Source organism: Oncorhynchus mykiss, chromosome 6 (assembly GCF_013265735.2).
Source record: "Oncorhynchus mykiss isolate Arlee chromosome 6, USDA_OmykA_1.1, whole genome shotgun sequence".
NCBI lineage: Eukaryota > Metazoa > Chordata > Actinopteri > Salmoniformes > Salmonidae > Oncorhynchus > Oncorhynchus mykiss.
The window spans coordinates 69,780,438-69,800,436 of NC_048570.1; positions in this window are offsets into that span (position 1 = coordinate 69,780,438).

Genomic DNA, 19,999 nt, shown 5'->3' on the forward strand with positions numbered 1-19,999 from the left:
AGTGCCATAGTTCTATACTGGTTAAGGTTTAGGGGGAAAGATGTAGTGTACAAGGTCTCCCTTGGAGAGAGATAAAAGTAATTCATTCTGAAGGGAGAGAGGGAGGAAAATATGGAAAGGGGAGAAAGGGAGGTACTGTAGGGAGGGGGCGGGAGTGCTTGGTGTTTGGGCATGGTTGACCAGTGATAAGGTGGGGGAGTAAAGTGTAAGGTTGGGTTTGTGTAAAGGTTACAGTCCAGTAATTGTATTGTTGTGTTGAGGCAGGTTCCTGGACTGACTGGGAGAGCAGGAAGTCCACTACATGGTGAAGGTCGATACACACATTAATAACCTCCCTAAGGTCATAAAGCACCTGTCCCCAGGGTGTGTGTGTGAGTGTGTGTGCACATGTATGCATCATGGTTTTAAATAAGCGGTTTTAGTGAAGCCCATGACTTCTTTAGTATGCAGTTTGTGCTTGTGTCTCTTCCTTGATAAACATGTTTGATTTGAGTTAGCACTCTGCCTGAAGTAAGTGTCCAGCTGTCCCCACATGTTAACGATGATGGATCTCTCTGCTGTTTGGATGTATTTGTCACCGGTCTAGAGCAGCTGTTGGTGCTGCATGAATGACCATTCAAATGTACTGTATCTAGTCATTTACAGAATAATCTCAATTATGGCTCACATCTTTTGTTTGGTCTTAGCTATCATCTTCATTATGGTTACTGTCAAATTACGTAATTCTACGTTCCATTTCATTTCTAAAGTGAATGTGAAGTATACTAGATTTACCCTATCCATGCCTGAAAAGCATGTTCCCTTTTCTCTGTATTTTGCTTACCAAAGAAAGTAAACATTTGCCATGTTCAAATTCAGAATTATCACAATTATTTTGTTGCAATCAATACTTTGATGAACAATATCATTTTCAGTGATTTTCTGACTGTGGTGCACTGCAGATATCACCCAGAAGCCTAAGTCAGTGTTGACCCTCATGTAGCTCCTGTGGAAGCCAATGGAACACACACACACACTCCATAATTTGGCGAGTCCAGTGTAAACAACGACGGAAGGATTTTATTTTCCTCCGTCTCTCTAGTGTTATGTAAAACTTCTACACTCTTCCTTGCCCATCCCTTTATTCTCTCCCTTTTTCAGCGAGTGAGAAATGCAACATTTCAAAAATTGCTTGCTATCCCGTTTTCTGGTCATCCCATCACCTCGGAATAACAGATCATGAATAGACCATGAATAGATCATGAATAGATGTCAACAGGTTTTATCGGGAGAGCCAACTGCTCTCTAAAGCCATTTATCCTCCCACACCCACTATCCTCTCTACCCCTGATCCAAAGGGCTGAATTTATTGGCAACGTCGCAGCTCAAATTAATTGCATGGACACTACACATATTTACAACAAAGTTCAGGTTTGCTGCCTCCGAGTCTTTTTTTTACCCAGACAAGTTAAGTTCATCATCATAAGGAGTGCTGCCTCAGTTCTGTTTGGGTAACGCAGACGTATTTATCAAGCTTAATGGCTCCAGGCATGGACTTGATGTGATACTTCTGAAAATGTACTTGTGATTTTCAGGTCATCCCCTTTTGCAAAAACTCTGGTGAAATGCTTTGTATTTATTACTGTGATAATGAATATTACAAAATTATAATTAATGATTATGATAATGGAGTTTCCTCATAAGGGTTTCCTTTACTGTAATTAATTAAAACAATCAGCATTAATCACGAAAACATTAGAAAATAAGTAAATTAATGAGTGTGGTCATTAGTTTCATAAATAACATTGGTATTGAAGTTTAAAGGGTACCAAACTAATGATCTGTTTATACCTGTGTTAACAAGCCACAGGATCAAGTTAACATTTTTGAGATGTATTTATTTCTCTGGCATAAATACATTTTATTTGATGGGTGAGAGAAGTGCCTGTTTCTACACTATCCTTCCGATGAGGGGAGTACCCATTCTCTGACCTGTACCACTGTGTAAGGCATTTAACCCCTTGTCTCAGAACCTCATTTACTCCCATCTCTATGGCTTTATAAACATGACAGCGGGTTGGCATTGTGCTCCACCATCTAACCACCTGCGTGTGCCATCTAATGATAGGGTATCTTTATGCATATGACCGTGAGGACATAGTGTGGTCAGACACCTGATACCTTTAATCATCCTGTCATTGTCTCCAAAGTGGTGTAGCTTTATTTAGCCGTATAGCTACAGGTAATTGCTACCTCACTAGCCTAATTATGATCACAGGGTTTTCTCATTTAAACAATATTCTGAAAAGCAAAACACATTGTGAAAGAGATGAACAAAACAACAGAAATCAAAGAAAATAAAGAAATAGAAAGAGAAACAAAGAACATGTGCCCTCTGCCCGGAAACCTCAGGTTCTGCATCCCATAAGTTGTGTTTTTTTCTCTGTACGGGCCGAACCTCAGCCTGAGCTTGGCAGCGTAGTCGGCGGACATTTTTCTCTGTCAGGCAGCAGGAGTCGGCACAGCGGAGCCAGCTGCCGGGGCTCAGCCTGGCCTCTAATTAAAACAGTGGAAAATGAGATAACTCCACAGATCCATCATGGCCGCCGCTGGCCGTCAGAGCGCTCGAGGGCAGCCACCCACCCACTGTTTACACCAGCGCGACTCAGCCCCTCTGCTCCCCGGGTGTTTTTAGAGTCCCGGCCTGATTTCTCTAATGGGTCGAGAGGTTTTTCACCTCGCCCCACCCTTTTATTGCCCCTCTCCCCCCCTTCCATGCTCCTTCCCCCTCCTTTGAGTGTTCCTGATGAGGTTGACAGAGGCGTGGGGTGGCAGGGTTCCACCCCACTCCTCCCCCTCTCTCGTTTCCCACCCACTCTGCCTCGTTAGGCCTTCATTTATTAGGCTCTAATGGAAGCTGGGAGTGCTGTGATGTCATGTGCTGGCACAAAGAGAGAACAGCTTCTCTCTCTATCTCACCCGCTTTCCTTCGCTCTCTCTCTCTCCATCTCCTCTTTCTGACCCTCCTATTCTCTCACTCCGACTCCCTCTCTCTCTTTCTGACCCTCCTATTCTCTCACTCCGACTCCCTCTATCTCTTTCTGACCCTCCTATTCTCTCACTCCGACTCCCTCTCTCTCTTTCTGACCCTCCTATTCTCTCACTCCGACTCCCTCTCTCTCTTTCGTCTCTGACATGAGCACCTCCATCTGGTGGTTGTTGGAGGTGGGTTGAAGGTTAGCTGTTCACAAAGACACTACAGAGAAGGGGTAGCGGAGTGAGTATAGGGGTACAAACATCTCATTGACGTAGATTCATTGTGTGCAGTGCGTGTCTCCCATAGCCCTCCAGCAAGGTCGGGCTGATGGAGGAGGATGTTGGAGGATGTTGGTCTACAACATACCGTGGTCAGCCCACCGTTTATGGGCAGAGGTTTGGAGCGTGCTCTGCACCCCTCACAACGGCCTGATATTTTGACAGCTGCCATTTAAAACAGAATAAAATGGCAGCGATTAAAATCAGAGAATAGCTGTGTTCTTTCTTGGTGAATAATGGCAGAGTGTTAGCAGAGATCCCTGGGTTTCTCATGCCAGGCTCACTAATGATCATAAGGCCTGATCCATAGCCAGCCAACACATAGGAGAGGAATTCAGCTGCTTCATCTGGATTACTGTGAGAGGCCCAGAACACATGCAGAGGCTGCAGACTGGATAGGGGGAGGAGAATAGTGTTTTAATCTGATGGAATGCAGTAGCATATTTCTTTACAATAGAGAGAGAAACCCTATCATCATCTACAGCAGTGCAGTAGATAAGCTACATCATCCCCCAGAGAGAAGGACCTTACAGTAGTGCAGTAACCCTTCAGAAGTCACAGTATCACTGCAGTGAGGGAGCTTACAGTCATACAGTGGTGGAGCCATAGGGAACACCATTAACCTCTCCCCAGGCCAGAGCTCACAGAGCTGGGGTCTCTCTTTCCCACTGTGGGGGGCCTGACCTGGAGGTCCTCTGTCTCTCCACATGGAGCTGTCCTCATGTAAACATACTGGGGATTATCACCCCTCTCCCCTCTCCCCTCCCCAACACCCCCCTCTAGCCTGATATGGTACAGACAAGTAGAGTGACTGCCCAGAACGGAATATCATACGCCAGGTCCTCTGTGCTCACATAGGGCTGCATTTCAATACTGTTACCTGGCTTCCTCTACATTCTAGATATATATTACATGATTTCTATGTTTATGAGAATACACTTTCCCAACCCTCAGATGACTCATGACCAAAAGACACCCTTATGCCTTGAGCACTAACTAGATGAAGTGGGATTAAAGAGGGTCAAACCCCAGCCCCAGCCCCAATAACAGGACCTCTCCGGAGTGTTACACAGGGGCCACACACTGACACAACTGATGGGGTTTAGAAAACACAAACACAATCACTCATTGATGGGGCCTCGTTGATCAGAATCCACCAGTGTCTGTCTTGTAACTAAATCACTATGTTTCCTCCAACTCCAGAGGCCTGCATGGTGCATTGAAGCAGGGCATCAGTGTATCGGCCTGCATGGTGCATTGAAGCAGGGCATTGGTGTATCGGCCTGCATGGTGCAGTGAAGCAGGGCATCAGTGTATCGTCTGACAGTGTACAATTTAGAAATCAAGTGGAGATCATTACACCGGCACCCTCTCGGCTCCCTCCATACCTAACACTCAGTCCGACGTCAACACATGTTCAATTACTCTACAATTAGCCCAATGGGCTGCCGCACTGTGTGGCTTTCTCTAAAAGAGGGCTCACTCGATTGGGCTTTTGATTTCTCCGAGATGACAAGTCATCCATCAAAGTGAGCACTCCTCCCCCTCCTTCTTCTGGCTCTCACTCCATCACTGTGCTTTCTCTTTGTCTTTCTCTCTCTACTTTCCTCATCACTCTCTCCCCTCTCATTTGCTTTTTCTCTTACTTGCTCTCCCTCACTCTCCCTTTCTCTCCTCACTCTCTCCCTTTCTTTCTCCTCTCTCTCTCTCTCTCTCTCTCTCTCTCTCTCTCTCTCTCTCTCTCTCTCTCTCTCTCTCTCTCTCTCTCACTCGTTCTCTCTCTCTCTCTCTCTCTCTCTCCCCCTCCTCCTGTCAGTCTAAGTCAGGATGAATAAAGGTCAGTGTGAGAGTGGGAGAGTAAAGGAGGAGGAGAGTAAATAGAGGAGAGAGATCAAGCGCGTTTCACACCAGGCATAAATATTTGTAAGAATGTGGCTGGAACACGTGGAACACACATGAAGCTAAGAGGGCTGAGGCTACTGCCACAATAACTATGTTTTACACACACACACACACACACACACACACACACACACACACACACACACACACACACACACACACACACACACACACACACAGGCATGAGTGAAAGCACACATGACCGCAAGCACACACACACACACACACTTACACACACATACGGGCATGAGTGAAAGCATACACGCACACACGCACACATATACACACCAACATAATATTGTAGTAATACAGTATCATGACAAAGGTATTGTCTGACACCACCACCTCTAATTCTTCTTTCATTCATTTTCCTCAGAGATAAAAGTCTGTCTGAAAATAGATTGGTGTAAGTCTGGTATATACAGCGAGTGCTGTCCAGTGGGAAATGTGTTTTTAATGAAACCTTTCTGCTCAGAGAACCTTTGAAGGGAAGAAGAGAAACATTTCCCTGTAATGTCTCAGAGAGAGCTGAGACTGAAGTGTGTGTTTTTGTAAAGTTGTTTAAACATGGCTGCATTAACACACTGAAGCACTCAGCCTTGCTAAGAGGAACGTTCCAAATCCTCTCCACCTGTTCTAACCTCTGGAGAAATAAGTGTTGTTTCTTTAGAGTCCAGGGGACGATCAGGACTGGGTCCAGACATTATTTACAAAATCTAGGTTTAATCATTTAAAAAAGAATGGAACATATTTTGACCATTAACTTGTTGCAAAATAATAAATTGGCCAATAGCAAGTTACCTTGACTCAAATAAAAAAGTTAAGCACCTCAAACACGGGGCAAAACCCGCATGAACTCACATGTCTGTGTATGTTAGCTTTAGTAATAGCATGTTATGAAGCAGCTCACCTGAATGAGAAGACCGTAAACATCCTCAAAGGGCCACCTTACCAAAAATGTAAAATGCTTAATAATTTGCAGGACAATACCATGTTAGATGATTTGGGGTGTTCTAGTATTACACTTTCTCACTGTGACAGTGCTCCTACTTGAAGACATGTTCAAGAGGCAGTCCTCGGCTTCTGTCATCAGCTCTCTTGTTCAGTCAGAGTGTCAGGCTGATTGAGGATGAAACACAGCAGGTCACTAGCACCTGGTCTCAGTCCCTCTCCTCTCCTCTCCTCTCCTCTCCTCTCCTCTCCTCTCCTCTCCTCTCCTCTCCTCTCCTCTCCTCTCCTCTCCTCTCCTCTCCTCTCCTCTCCTCTCCTCTCCTCTCTAATCAGTGGGTGTCACTCCTGCTGTATCTCTAATCTCACTCTATTCCATCCCAACAGTCGTTACCTCTGACTAGAGCCACCTCATAAGATTAGGGTGTTAATTTGCGCCTGAGTGGCGCAGCGGTCTAAGGCACTGCATCTCACTCACTACAGTCCTTGGTTTGAATCCAGGCTGTATCACATTGGGAGTTGGGAGTCCTATAGGTCAGAGCACAATTGACCCAGAGTCGTCCGGGTTTGGTCGGGGTAGGCCGTCATTGTAAAAATATTTTGTTTTTAACTGAATTGCCTAGCTAAATAAAGGCTGAATAAAAAATGAACAAATTTAGACTTACTCTTTGACTCCAAGTGATTTCACAGTGCGGCTGATCTATGACAGGTGGATAGATGGGAGAGGGATGGTTGATACCAACATGGAGGTGTTGACAGAATGATAAGGCCATATCTCTGGACGATAAAGTGATGGAGTGGCATAATAGAACCTCCTCACCCTCCTCAGAGGTGTGTCTGAATGATGGAGGGATGGAGAGATGGATGAGCAGTAGTGGGTTAGAGGGGTGGAGGAGAGAAGATGCCGTGATGGGGTGGAGGCTGGGTTGCAGAGAATCCGAAGTGATGGATTGGAGGGTAGTAGGGGGGGATTAAGAGCAGTGTAGATGTTGGTGTGTGTGAGCTATCTTTTCACAGCCCTTCACAGCTCTTCACAGCTGCACAGCTACAGAGCTGAACATCAGAGCATCACCACTGCCTTACAAGGAGGGGAACATCCGCCAGACACACTGAGACCTGCCAGAGGGTAAGTTCTCTCTCTTCTCTCTCTGTCTTACTGCTTTCTCTATTTGTCATATCTGCCTTCTTCCCTCGTACTCCTCTCTTTGCTCTCCTCTCTTTATCTCTCTTCCCCGTCTCCTCCCTCCACCCCCCCTCTCTCCCCCTTCTTCACCCCCTCCCTCCCACGCCCTCCCTCCCTCTCTCTCCCCCTCCCTCTCTCTCCTGCTGTCTCCCATCAACATGCTGATACATGCTGTTCCCCAGAATAGAAGCCAGTGCTTCCCTGGAGGAGTGCATTAGACAGAGGACACGACAGGTCTTCAGTCCAAACACCTTGTACTCTACCCTACTCTACCCAGTCAGACAGAGCCACTATGCTCTGGGCACACTAAATTAACTCTCCCCACCCTGCTCTCACTGCAATAAAAGCTTTGTTCTTTGACTGTATCCCTTTTATGTCCCTACTGCAAGTAGATGTGTTGGAATTTGTCCTGGTAATGACTTCAACTCGCAGAAGGTGAATATTGCACATATTGTGGGTGCAGATAACCTTAGACTGGCCTAAAGGAAAGAGAAATTCATTAAATGAATGCTCAACCTCTCCAGAGGCCTCTGAGCTGTACAAGAAAATGTCTGACTAGACAGAAGTTAGCTCCTATTTATTTTGTCCATGGGGTTATACTTAGTTTTATGTTTTTTTATGTATGTCTTCCAGTAACACTGTGTGAGAGTTACCCAACACCGAAGACTAGCTAGTATAGTACAGGGTCTGTTTCTGACTGTGTTGAATCTCTTTTCGAGGAGTTGGTCAAGGGACTAGCATCGCTTAGCCCTGTGCCCACGCTTAGCCCTGTGCCCCCCCCCACACCATTACTGTTAGGCCTTACATGGACTCTCTGGATTTACTTGAGCTGGGCTGCTCGTAAACTGTCTGAGCAGAAAGTTCTAGTGTTTGTGGGTGTTGTTGTGGGAATAGGTTGTGCTGGGACAGTGGGTGGAAGGAAGCGGCCTGTTTAGGGCTCAGGAGCATAGGGGCAAGCTGGGAGGGAGAGGGGGGAAATATCTAAGAAATCTCTCTGAAATATCTTCTCTCCACATTTCCTAGGCACTATCACATGACGCAGGGAATCATTACACACACACACACACACACACACACACACACACACACACACACACACACACACACACACACACACACACACACACACACACACACACACACACACACACACACACACACACACACACACACACACACACACACTCATTCTCATCCCTTATCTCTGTATTTGGAGGGGTTAAAGGGCCATTACAACCCCCCTAGCTCTGCCCACTCCCCCCACCCCCTCACCGTGGCCCTTGGTGACCCCTGGTCTGTCCCCTGGTGAGAGGCTTCAAATGTTCTCTGTGCCGAGGGCTAATTGAGTGCAGTTGAGATAAGAGTGGTGACTGGCATTCTCCCAGGCAGCCCTGAGCTCTGGGCTAATCTGTTGGCATGGAGGATAACGGGGATAAGGAGGATAAGGAGGCCCAGGCAACACCAGGGGAACATGGGCTCATTTGTCAGCCCTCTCCCTGGCCTGTGGAAGGAATGTCAGAGCCTCGTCAGTTAGAGATCAGCACAACAGGGATGGGACAGGACTGTGTGTGTGTGTGTGTGTATGTGTGTGTGTGTGTGTGTGTGTGTGTGTGTGTGTGTGTGTGTGTGTGTGTGTGTGTGTGTGTGTGTGTGTGTGTGTGTGTGTGTGTGTGTGTGTGTGTGTGTGTGTGTGTGTGTGTGTGTGTGTGTGTGTGTGTTGTGTGTGTGTGTGTGCGTGTGTGCGTGTGTGTGTGTGTGCATCATCAACAGTAGTCATGAACACATAAACAGACTAGAGGGTGGCATGAGCCCCTCTACTGGCTGTAAGCTACTGTCATAGATATGTGTGGTTGATTCAAACCAGCAATATCTCTATACGTACTACTTCAGAACACTTGAAACAATATTGATGTTTGTGTGAGTGTGTGTGTGTGTGTGTGAATGTAGCCTACCTACTATGTAGTGAGTGTAATAGAGACAGTAGCGACAGCTCTAGTCCCACTGAGTCAATGACTTTCGCTCCAAGGGAGTTCTTTATTTCTTCCTACTATTTGAGACCTCCATCCCTCCCAGCATCCCTCCCCCCTGCTTCCCTGCTTCCCTCCCTCCCTCCCTCCCTCCCTCCCTCCCTGCCTCCCTCCCTCCCAGCCTCCCTGCCTCCCTCCCTCCCAGCCTCCCTGCCTCCCTCCCTGTGTGTTTTGCTGTGTTGTCAGTCAGTGTGTTGTTGTTGAGTGGTGCAGTGTGCTGTGGTCTGAGGGAGCTGTCACTACCAGCTGCTCTTTCTATCAGCTGTCATCACTCCTGGAACCTCTGGACTTCCCATTGAGAGTCACTTCTATTACAGCTAGATATACTGTATCTATTCAAATGTTCTGTACCGTTGCTCCCTAATGAATATGTCCCTGTGGTGTTCCGGGAGTGTGACATCACCTCTGATGCAGCTGTGTAATACATTATAATATGGTTGCTGTGATGTAATCTTTGCCTCAGATTCACGTCCTTGTTTTCTCAACTGGAAGACCTCTGTCCTAGTGAGGCTGAATGAAACGAGGATGACAACAAGATAATAGGACCAACTCGCCTGGCTGTTTCTGAGGGGAGGAAAAACAAGTAACTATGATAATGTCTGTGTACCAGTCTCAGCCACTGTTTGCTTTGAAGGCTTGGTGGTGTTGTTTTAGTATGAATCTCATGCAACATTATTTTGTATTCCACAAAAAAAGAAAAAGGTTTAACATCCAGCAGTTGGGCTCTTCAAAGTCTCATATCTGTAGTTCATAAGAATGCATCCATAACTAAACCTTCTAAAGCCTTCAAGTACTACAGACAGAGTATACGTTGAGTTTTATTATGTACAGGGAGTTTATATTTGATTAAGGCGTGTTCAGAGTTCCTTATGATATGTGAATTAGAGGCACATTCAGGATTCCTCAGCCTGTGTTATGTGAGATTAGGGGCTGGGTTTAATGAACCCCGGGGGCCTGAGCTGGCCCTCTAATGGCCCAGTTTTATCATCCTACGACTTCCTGTAGTCTCCTCTCCTGGGAAAGCACAACGCTAGCCGGACAGAGCTCTGAGCTCTACTGGAGCTGGAATCCTCTGATAAAAGCCTGGCTGGGGTTCACCCACTGCTGGGAACAGAGAGAGAGAGGGGGTGGGGGCGAGGGAGAAAGAGAGAGAAAGATGGAGAGCGAGAAGTTGGGGGCGAGAGAGAGAGAGCAAGAGAGAAAGAGAGAGAGAGATGGGATTCACCACTCCACCAGCTAATGCTCACACCACACTCTTAGAAAAAAAGGGTTCTAAAAGGGCTCTTAAGCTCTCTCAATAGGAGAACCCTTTTTGTTCCAGGGAGAACCCATTTTTGTTCCACATAGAACCCTCTTTGGAAAGGGTCCTACATGGAACCCAAAAGGGTTCTACCTGGAACCAAAAATTATTCTTCAAACGGTTATCCTATGGGGACAGCTGAATAACCATTTTAGGTTCTAGATAGCACCTTTTTTCATAAGAGTGTACCTAACAGACATGATATAATGTGGACATCACATGATCTGGAGGTCAGCATGACCAATGACCGTCCCATGAGAATATCTCATGAGTCTTTCAGGGAACTGTGTCACTAGGAGACTTCCGGGGAGTTGAAAGCAAGGGAAAGACTCTATGAAGGTCTATTTTAGTGTTTTTTGGCCACAGATGAGAGTAGGGTGTCTGTCAGAAGATAGGCATGCTGGATGCTACTGAGATCCGGACAGCAGAGACCCTGAGGTGACCAGGAAGAACAACCCGGAAAAAAACTGAGTGTGACATAACCTAAAAGTTATAAAACCATAGAAAGAGAGAGAGAGTACAAGAAAATGAAACAGAAAAAGATGGATAAGGAATGGGGAAGGTATAGAAGAAGAATGGGGAAAAGAGGTGGGAATAGACTGATAACGAGAGGAAGAGAGAGAGAGAGAGAAAGAGAGAGAGAGAGAGAGAGAGAGAGAGAGAGAGAGAGAGAGAAAGGGGTGGAGAAGCTACTTTAAGAAAGGAGAGAGGGAAAGGGGTGGAGAAGCTACTTTAAGAAAGGAGAGAGGGAAAGGGGTGGAGAAGCTACTTTAAGAAAGGAGAGAGAGAAAGGGGTGGAGAAGCTACTTTAAGAAAGGAGAGAGGAAGGGAATGAGCGGAAGGAGGACAGTGAACCCTGGGGAGAACACAGTGTGTGTGTGTGTGTGTGTGTGTGTGTGTGTGTGTGTGTGTGTGTGTTTCAGGGCTGAACAGTGACAGACAGAGCGATGACTCCTTTCTCAGGGGGCAAGGCGGGACAGAGTGAGTAAGCACTAATGCACAGGCTGCATCGCAATTGTCTAAAGTTATCTTCTCTCTTTAGTTTTTTCTCTCTCAACTGCACTGATCTGAAAATACAGGTTGGTGAAGACAATAGGTGGTTGCCAAATGGGGACTTTTCTTTCAACCAGTGTAGATACAGAAAACAAGACAAGAAGAGGAATCCACTTAAAACTATTGAAATGCAACCCAAGAGACTAGACCAAGATCCTCCCTAGCGCTCCTCTTTATTTCCTGCATAATGTATGAACTTTTTTCCTGACCCTCTTCCATCCTGACAGAGATCAAAATAAGGTCATTCATGATAGGAGAAAGGAGCTCCATCATACTAGACCACGTTCATATTTAGAAATACTGTATGTGTGTTACAATCTATGTCTGTAGATCATATCTGGAATTCTCTCACACGACCAGAGAATATCTGATTTCTTTAAGATGGTGACCTCAGTGTTGGAGAGGCTAGGCAGGAAGTATTCAGAGTTATCATGTTCACATGACTGTTCCTGTATCTCCCCTGTCATAAGTCACCCACTAACTGACTGCACTGGCCTGGTTGCACTGCACTGAATCACATCTATCTAGTGTAGATTCCACAATCCACACTGTCAGTGACCTCTATAGTACTACATCACTAGCTTGCTTCTAGTTCAGTGTTACACTCTCTCTCTCTCTCTCTCTCTCTCTCTCTCTCTCTCTCTCTCTCTCTCTCTCTCTCCCTGTCTCTCTCTCTTTCTGTCTCTCTCTCTCTCTCTCTCTCTCTGTCTCTCTCTCTCATTCTCGTTCTCGTTCTCTCTCTCTCTCTCTCTCTCTCTCTCGTTCTCTCCTTCTCTCACTCTCTCTCTCTCTCAATCTTTCTCTCTCTCCCCCTCTCTCTCTCTCTCTCTCTCTCTCTCTCTCTCTCTCTCTCTCTCACTCTCTCTCTCACTCTCAATCTTTCTCTCACTCACTCTCTCTCTCTCTCTCTCTCACTTCTTCCTTTTCCTCATCTCAACAACCATGTCACACAAACACTCACACTGCAGTTCCTCATTTGTAAACTGATAGTGTACAAGTGTATTATCTATGATGACTCAGCTTTTAGTAATGTAATGCCATATGGATGGTACACTACATGAAACGTATGTGCTTTGCTGCTATAATAACCTCCACTCTTCTGGGGAAGCTTCCACTAGATGTTGGAACATTGCTGATGGAACTTGCCTCCATTCAGCCACAAGAGCATTAGTGAGGTCGGGTACTGATGTTGGGCGATTTGGCCTGGCTCGCAGTCGGTGTCTAAAATCATCCCAAAGCTGTTCGATGGGGTTGAGGTCAGGGGTCTGTGCAGGCCAGTCATGTTCTTCCACACTGATCTCGACAAACAATTTCTGTATGGACCCCGCTTTGTGCACGGGGGAATTGTCATGCTGAAACAGGAAAGGGCCTTACCCAAACTGTTGCTACAAAGTTGGAAGTACAGAATTGTCTTGAATGTCATTGAGATTTCTCTTCACTGGAACTAAGGGTCCTCGCCTGGACCATGAAAAACAGCCCCAGACCTTTATTCCTCCTCCACCAACTTTACAGTTGGCACTATGCATTGGGGAAGGTAACATTCTCCTAGCATCCGCCAAACCCAGATTAATCCGTCGGACTGCCAGATGGTGAAGTGTTCTTCATCACTCCGGAGAACGGGTTTCTGCAGCCGATGCTTGGCATTGCGCATGGTGATCTTAGGCTTGTGTGCCTGCATTGCTTGCTGTTTGGGGTTTTATGCTGGGTTTCTGTACAGCACTTTGAGATATCAGCTGATGTACGAAGGGCTATATAAATACGTTTGATTTGATTTTGATTTGTGCGGCTGTTCGGCCATGGAAACCCATTTCATGAAGCTCCCGACGAACAGTTCTTGTGCTGGCGTTGCTTCCAGAGGCCGTTTGGAACTTGGTAGTGTGTTGCAACCGAGGACAGACGATTTTTAAGCTCTACGCACTTCAGCACTCAGTTGTCCAGTTCTGTGATCTTGTGTGGCCTACCACTTCAGGCCTGAGCTTTTGTTGCTCCAAGACGTTTCCACTTCACAATAACAGCACTTACAGTTGACCGGGGCAGCTCTAGCAGGGCAGGGCAAGACAAACTGACTTGTTGGAAAGGTGGCATCCTATGACAGTGCCACGTTGAAAGTCTCTTCAGTAAGGCCATTCGACAGCCAATGTTTGCCTATGCAGATTACATGGCGGTGTGCTCGATTTTATACACCTGTCAGCAACGGGTGTGGCTGAAACTGCTACTAATTTGACGGGGTGTCCACATACTTTTGTATATATGGTGTATATATTATATTTGATCGTGTAGACTGATATGCTATTGTGTTCTAATACATAGAGAGGCTGTTGATCCGTAGCACAGGAAAAGCCTCTGTAACACAACCACAAAGTAGGGCCAGCCAGCCAGGGTGGGGCCACTGCACAATGTTGAATGAATTGCATTAGGGCCTAAATTACCTTTAATAATAAAACAACAGGCAATTACCAAGGAGCCATTAGCATGGTACGGAGGTGAGTGTGCGTGCGTGTGGCGCAGGCCGAAACATATGGCTCAGTTCAAGGCAAGCGTCTCGTCATAAAGCTAACATTGTCATGACTGATGTATGGGGACGCAGTAGTGGGCTCTGAAAGATCCATTTGTCTTCTCAATTAAAGCTGAGAGGGGGAAGAGAGGGACGGAATGTGGGGAGGACGGGGGTTGGGAAGGGGGCAAGCCCCTGTGCGGTCCTCACTTAGCAACATGTGGCTAAGGGGGTATGGAGGGGAGGAGGGTAGGGTGTGTGTGTGTTTGTGTGGGTTTGTGTCCCTGTGTGTGTTTGTCTTTGTGTGTGTGTCTGTGTGTCATATTGGGCAACCCTCCTTCACCTAATTCCTTCCCTGCCCCTTGCTCCACTCTCCCCTTCCACACACACTTTACTCCCTTCTCCCAGCCCCCCCCCCCCCCCCCCCCCCCCCCCCCCCCCCCCCTCTTTTTGCCAAACAGCCAGGAATCTCTTCCCTGGGGCGGAGGCCCACTTTCATGTGGGAAGCCTGGTACTAGCAATCAGAAGCCAGACTACCCCATGCTAAACACACACACACACACACGCACACACACAGCCACTGTGGGTCCTTATCTGACTGGATTCCATGGCATGCAAGGCCTCTATTTCCCTCTATGATCTGTCATTGTCTCGCCATCTAGCAATACCTCCAGATAAACCAGGGAGGCAGAGGGGGAGGCAGAGGGAGAGAGAGAGAGAGAGAGAGAGAGAGAGAGAGAGAGAGAGAGAGAGAGAGAGAGACGGGTAGAACATTATTGTTAGACAGATCATTTTTTATCTGTATTATTTTCAGGAGCTGGTAAAAGCCATTTTACAGTACTATCTACAAAGAAGTGCTTTGAAGCTTGTCACTGTTATCAGCCAAATAAGAAAATAGGTTTTTATCTTACAACTTAAGATGTGCTATTTCCCTCCTTTTACTGTGTATTAGTTAGGGTGCTGATGTGTGATTGTGCTGTAGCTGTTAGACTGGCCAGAGTGTGGGTTTGGCCTGGGAAAGTCTCTCATGCCATTTCACCGTCACGCCATTGTTTACACCCCAGTGATTCATTCACGTTCCCACCGATGCAAATTCAGACACAGGGCGGAACTCCAAAGTCTAGAACCAGAACAAGTTGGTGGTCACTGGTCACACAAATGGCCACTGTGTTAGAGGGGTATAGTGTCCATAAGGCTTTGGTGATTAATTGGCATCTGCCCTGTGGTAGTAAATATTGTGTTAATAGAAAACTATTAAGATTCATAAATCCTTTGGACAAAGTGCACTTCCTCTGACTACTGTACACAATGAAGTGGACCGCTGTCACTGGGGGACCCACAGACTTAAGCAAACAGTGCACCCCTGTACACTCCGCCTATACACTCCTCTCTCTCTCTCTCTCTCTCTCTCTCTCTCTCTCTCTCTCTCTCTCTCTCTCTCCACAGGGCCTGGGGTGGTCTGACTGGACTGGCCTCTTAGACTAAACAAGTCATTGTTACCTTTCATTTCTCAAAAATAACTACATTGAAAGTGTTTGCCTTTATTAGACTCAAGCATGGAGACTGATGAAACGTTCCCAGTTCCTGTGACTACGCCAAGCGGTTCATTCGATAGGCTAGTACAGAGGCTATAGCAGTAGGGATAAAACCTAGTTTGATATACCTGGCCATAGCCATTATTTTATAACCTTAGACTCCTGTTGAATTGCTGTGTTCAGGTTATTACGATTAAAGCTGAATTGAGACTCAGTTTCATTACTCTGCTAAAAAGCAGAATTTAAAAAGTCTAGATTAAAACAAATATTTGCCAACACTGATGATCTCATTGTGAACCCTCATTCCTCTAGTTTGGCACATTGAGCTGCCTGTCCTGTAGCCACTCTGACTATGGCTGAGTGTGTGAGAGATGGATGGATGGAGGGTCTGGCACTGAATCCTCGCTGGCCATGTCAGGACAACACGTCAGCAGAGGAGAAGAAACACACTTCTTCTTCTCCCTGTTAGCTAACGTGCGTCGCTCACATAACTCCATCGCCACTCTGCAAGGCCCTACTTACACACCCATGGTAATACTACTGCTGCTGCTATTACCCTAACCCTGCTACTGGCAAGACTGAAGAAAGGCTACATTGTTCTGAGACTCCTCACCCCAGTTAAACAGTTCCTAATTGGTCCCTCTCACTTCTCCAATCCCCTGCTTCTGTAGTGCCCTGGTGGCGGTATGCAGTGAAATGGAATAGTACTTTAAAGGGCTATGAGGAAGCTCACTATATGCTCGGTGTGTAATGCCTTTTGATTCAAGGTCTCATCTAATTCTCCCCTCTCGTCTTGTGTTGGAACATCTGGCAGGGCTGGGGAGCTGGGGGTTAAATAACTGTTGTCAGGTGGTTGTGGAGCCCCAACCAGTAGGGGTGTAATATCCTATGAGGTTACTGGTCCTGGAGACATATAAGGAGGACAATATAGTGTCAGATGAGCGCCAGCAGTTAGGTCACCTTATTTGAACTTATTTGAGTGTAAATACTAATGTATGCTACTGTGGACGTAGTATGTTTCCACTGAAACATAAACAGACAAACTGACATCTTAAGACAAAACTTGAAAAATGTTGAGAGCCAAACTGCTAATACTTTGAATGATTTTCCCTTTATATAATGAGGGCCTTGTACAGCACACATTACAGAACAGTCTGCGTTGACCCGAGTCCAAAGTGAACCCAGTCATCGAGACGCTCGCCGCATTCTCCATCGTATTTATTGTGAGAATATATAATAACCAAAGAGAGCGGTTTGCAGCGGAAGTGGTTTGTGCTTGGCCCACTTGGGTGAAACCGTATCTCCGGCTGCATTATGGAAATGTGGGGTTCTGTGTGCGGCAGCAAAGCAAACTGAGGCAGCTCTAATAGTGTGTTGCTCTCTAATGAAATCAGCAACCCCAGGCCTCAGGAATGAGATTGGCACACTGCTATTTATTTCCTTTACATCCTCACCAAACCCAATGTTTTCGCTGGGCTCTCCAGTACTGTCTAGCCACTGCTGTGTCTCTATGGAGGAAAGGCCTTACGTCTTGTTAAAAGGGCTGGGTTCTGTCTTAGAAGTGGCAGGAGTCGGTTATTGGAAATCATGTGTTTTCTGACAGGGGAGAAGGAGGTTATTGGGGACAGGAAGTCACAGAGAAGGATCAGGGTGGGGAAGGAGAGAGGGAAGGATAGAGAAAAAGATATGCAGATGATTGGATGATATTAGTATTGTGATAGAGAGATAGATGGATGGAGGGTGGGGAGTGATCAATGAAGCTCCCGAAAAGAGAGATGGATAAGGGAATGTGATAGATTGAATGGAATATGGAGAATGGAATGATGACGATTAGACAGAGGGATGGAGAGAGGGATGAGGGGGAGAGGGATTACATGGTTGTCTTTCTCTTTCTTTTCTGTTTCACCACAGAAGTTATGTTGTGTAAATGCAGGATATCATCTGATGGACCTCTGTGCCAAGAGAAATATGACACGGTACTGTATGACTAGGAGTTCACATTCATATTAATATTAATTTAATATTAGGTCTGAAAACTGCTTGATGTTTAAGGGATTTTATTTTTAATCAAACTTCATGATTATGTGATGACTAACTATTAAATCACATCTATAACTTAAAAACTCTGACATAGGAAGCCAAAAATCTGCATTTCTTTCCCTCAACTGCCTCTTGTCCGCTTCATCATTAAATTAGCTCTTTCTTTAACTTGACTGATTTATGTATAATGGTTTGAGTGGTTTAATTCAGGAGTTAAACCCTTTTAGGGCGGTGAATTTGCAATGTTGGAGACACCCAGGTAGGCCACACAGACAGGGAGAACCCTGAGGAAGATGTGGGTTAATTTGATTTGCCCTCCATCACAGCGCAGCCCCTTCCACTTAAAATATGTATGGATCACACGTCACGAAAGAGGACATTTGAGCACTCTCTGATAGCTTTCTAACTAAGCCTGATGCTAACTGATGCTATAGCGGACACATGCACGCGGGTGGGTGCACACACACATTCACATGCACATGCATACACACGCACACATGTACATGCACACATGCATGCACGCACACACAGACAAACACAGAAACAAACACACACATATATGTTTCCTGTGCTCGATTTTACATTTAATATTCACATAACTTAATTTCAATGAAAAGAATGTTTTGGAAAAATTTGAATTTGGAAAAACTGAGGCCTCCTTAACATCAATCTCCATCTGTTCAGACTTATCACACTCAAAAATCGGAACTTTTTCCCTTAGGAAAGTATTTCCCCAACTTGCACACATCTTTCGTCATCATTTTCACACGTTAATGGCCTCTAATTTCTTAATGGTTGCTTTTGGCTTCAGTCGAACCTGGTTATGCTTAAAACTCATCTATGTCCAGCTGTATGTGTGCATGTGCCTACGTGTTACTCTGCTGATTCAGGAAATAGATAGATGGATGAATAACAAATAGAGTCGTGGATAGTTAGTCAGTCTTTGTTCCTGGCCGTGATGTATGGAGGGAAAACAGCCGTTGACACAGAAACTCACTGTAGAGGAAAGCAGCCCTTTCACAGCTCTATTTGGCAAACCTACAATGGATTGTGAGGGGCACAGGGCACGGGCTGAGAGAGTTAGAATGTGTGTGTGTGTGTGCAGAACGTTGTACTTGTTGATTTGTGACAGCACTGTTATAAGGGCTCCTTGTCATCTACACTGCCTCAGTGATGGGTCACAGGAGCCCCCCTCTACCTCGAATGCTCCAGGGACACTCTCTGGTTACTGTTTTCCATGGACGCCCCCCTCCCAACCCTCTCAGCACACTCCATCAGGTCCTTACCAAAAGCATCCAGACCCCCCCTCCTCCAGGCCCCCTCTCGTAAACAGCCAGACGCCTGTTTGTAGCATGAGAACAGCCCAGTCCAACTATCTCCTCTTTCTCCTTTATTGCTCCATAAGGTCAATGCAACACACTTTATGGTAACTATCTCTTAAAGCACCAGATTCCTTGCTATATAAATTGCTGGTAAATCTTTATTTGGATAGTCTGTATCTGTAGATGCTCTATATACAGACTATCAGTAACCTACCCTGGCCAAACCCGGACAACGCTGGGCCAATTTTGCGCCGCCCAATCACGGCCAGATGTGACACTGGATTTGAACCAGGGACTGTAGTGACTCCTCTTGCACTGAGATGCACTGCCTTAGACCTCTGCGCCATTCAGCAGCCCCCTAACCCTTATTCTAAACCTAAACCTAACCCTGACCGTAACCTTAGCAAGCAGATTCTCATCAACAGATAGTCAGTCATACTATCAACAAACTATCTGTAGATCATCTACATAAAGTGTGACCAAATTGACAAATGTCAGGGTCTGCTGTTTTTACAGCTTTTATTTTATGAGCCTGTTGTGTGCTTTTTACAACCCCTTTAGGAAACACTCCTTTATCTTTACATCTCATTTGTTCAAAAGACAACAGGCTTTACAGATTATAATTGTGTGTTCTTTGATGCCCCTAATCCTAATTTTTAAATAGTTAATCCGTTCTCCTAAAACCTAGAGGATAATGCATTTCAGGTATTTCAGAGTGGTATGGTAACCCACTGGGTTAAGCTCTAAATATAGCCTGGTAATGTTTCTATTTGGTTTTCTATTTGGTATTATGTGCTGTGACACCTTTCCGACAGGCTGTGGAGCAGGACTATGTTGTGCTGTTATTTGGTCCACAGTGAGTGCTGTTCCTCTTCCTCTGGGTGGGTGAAACCTGGCTCGT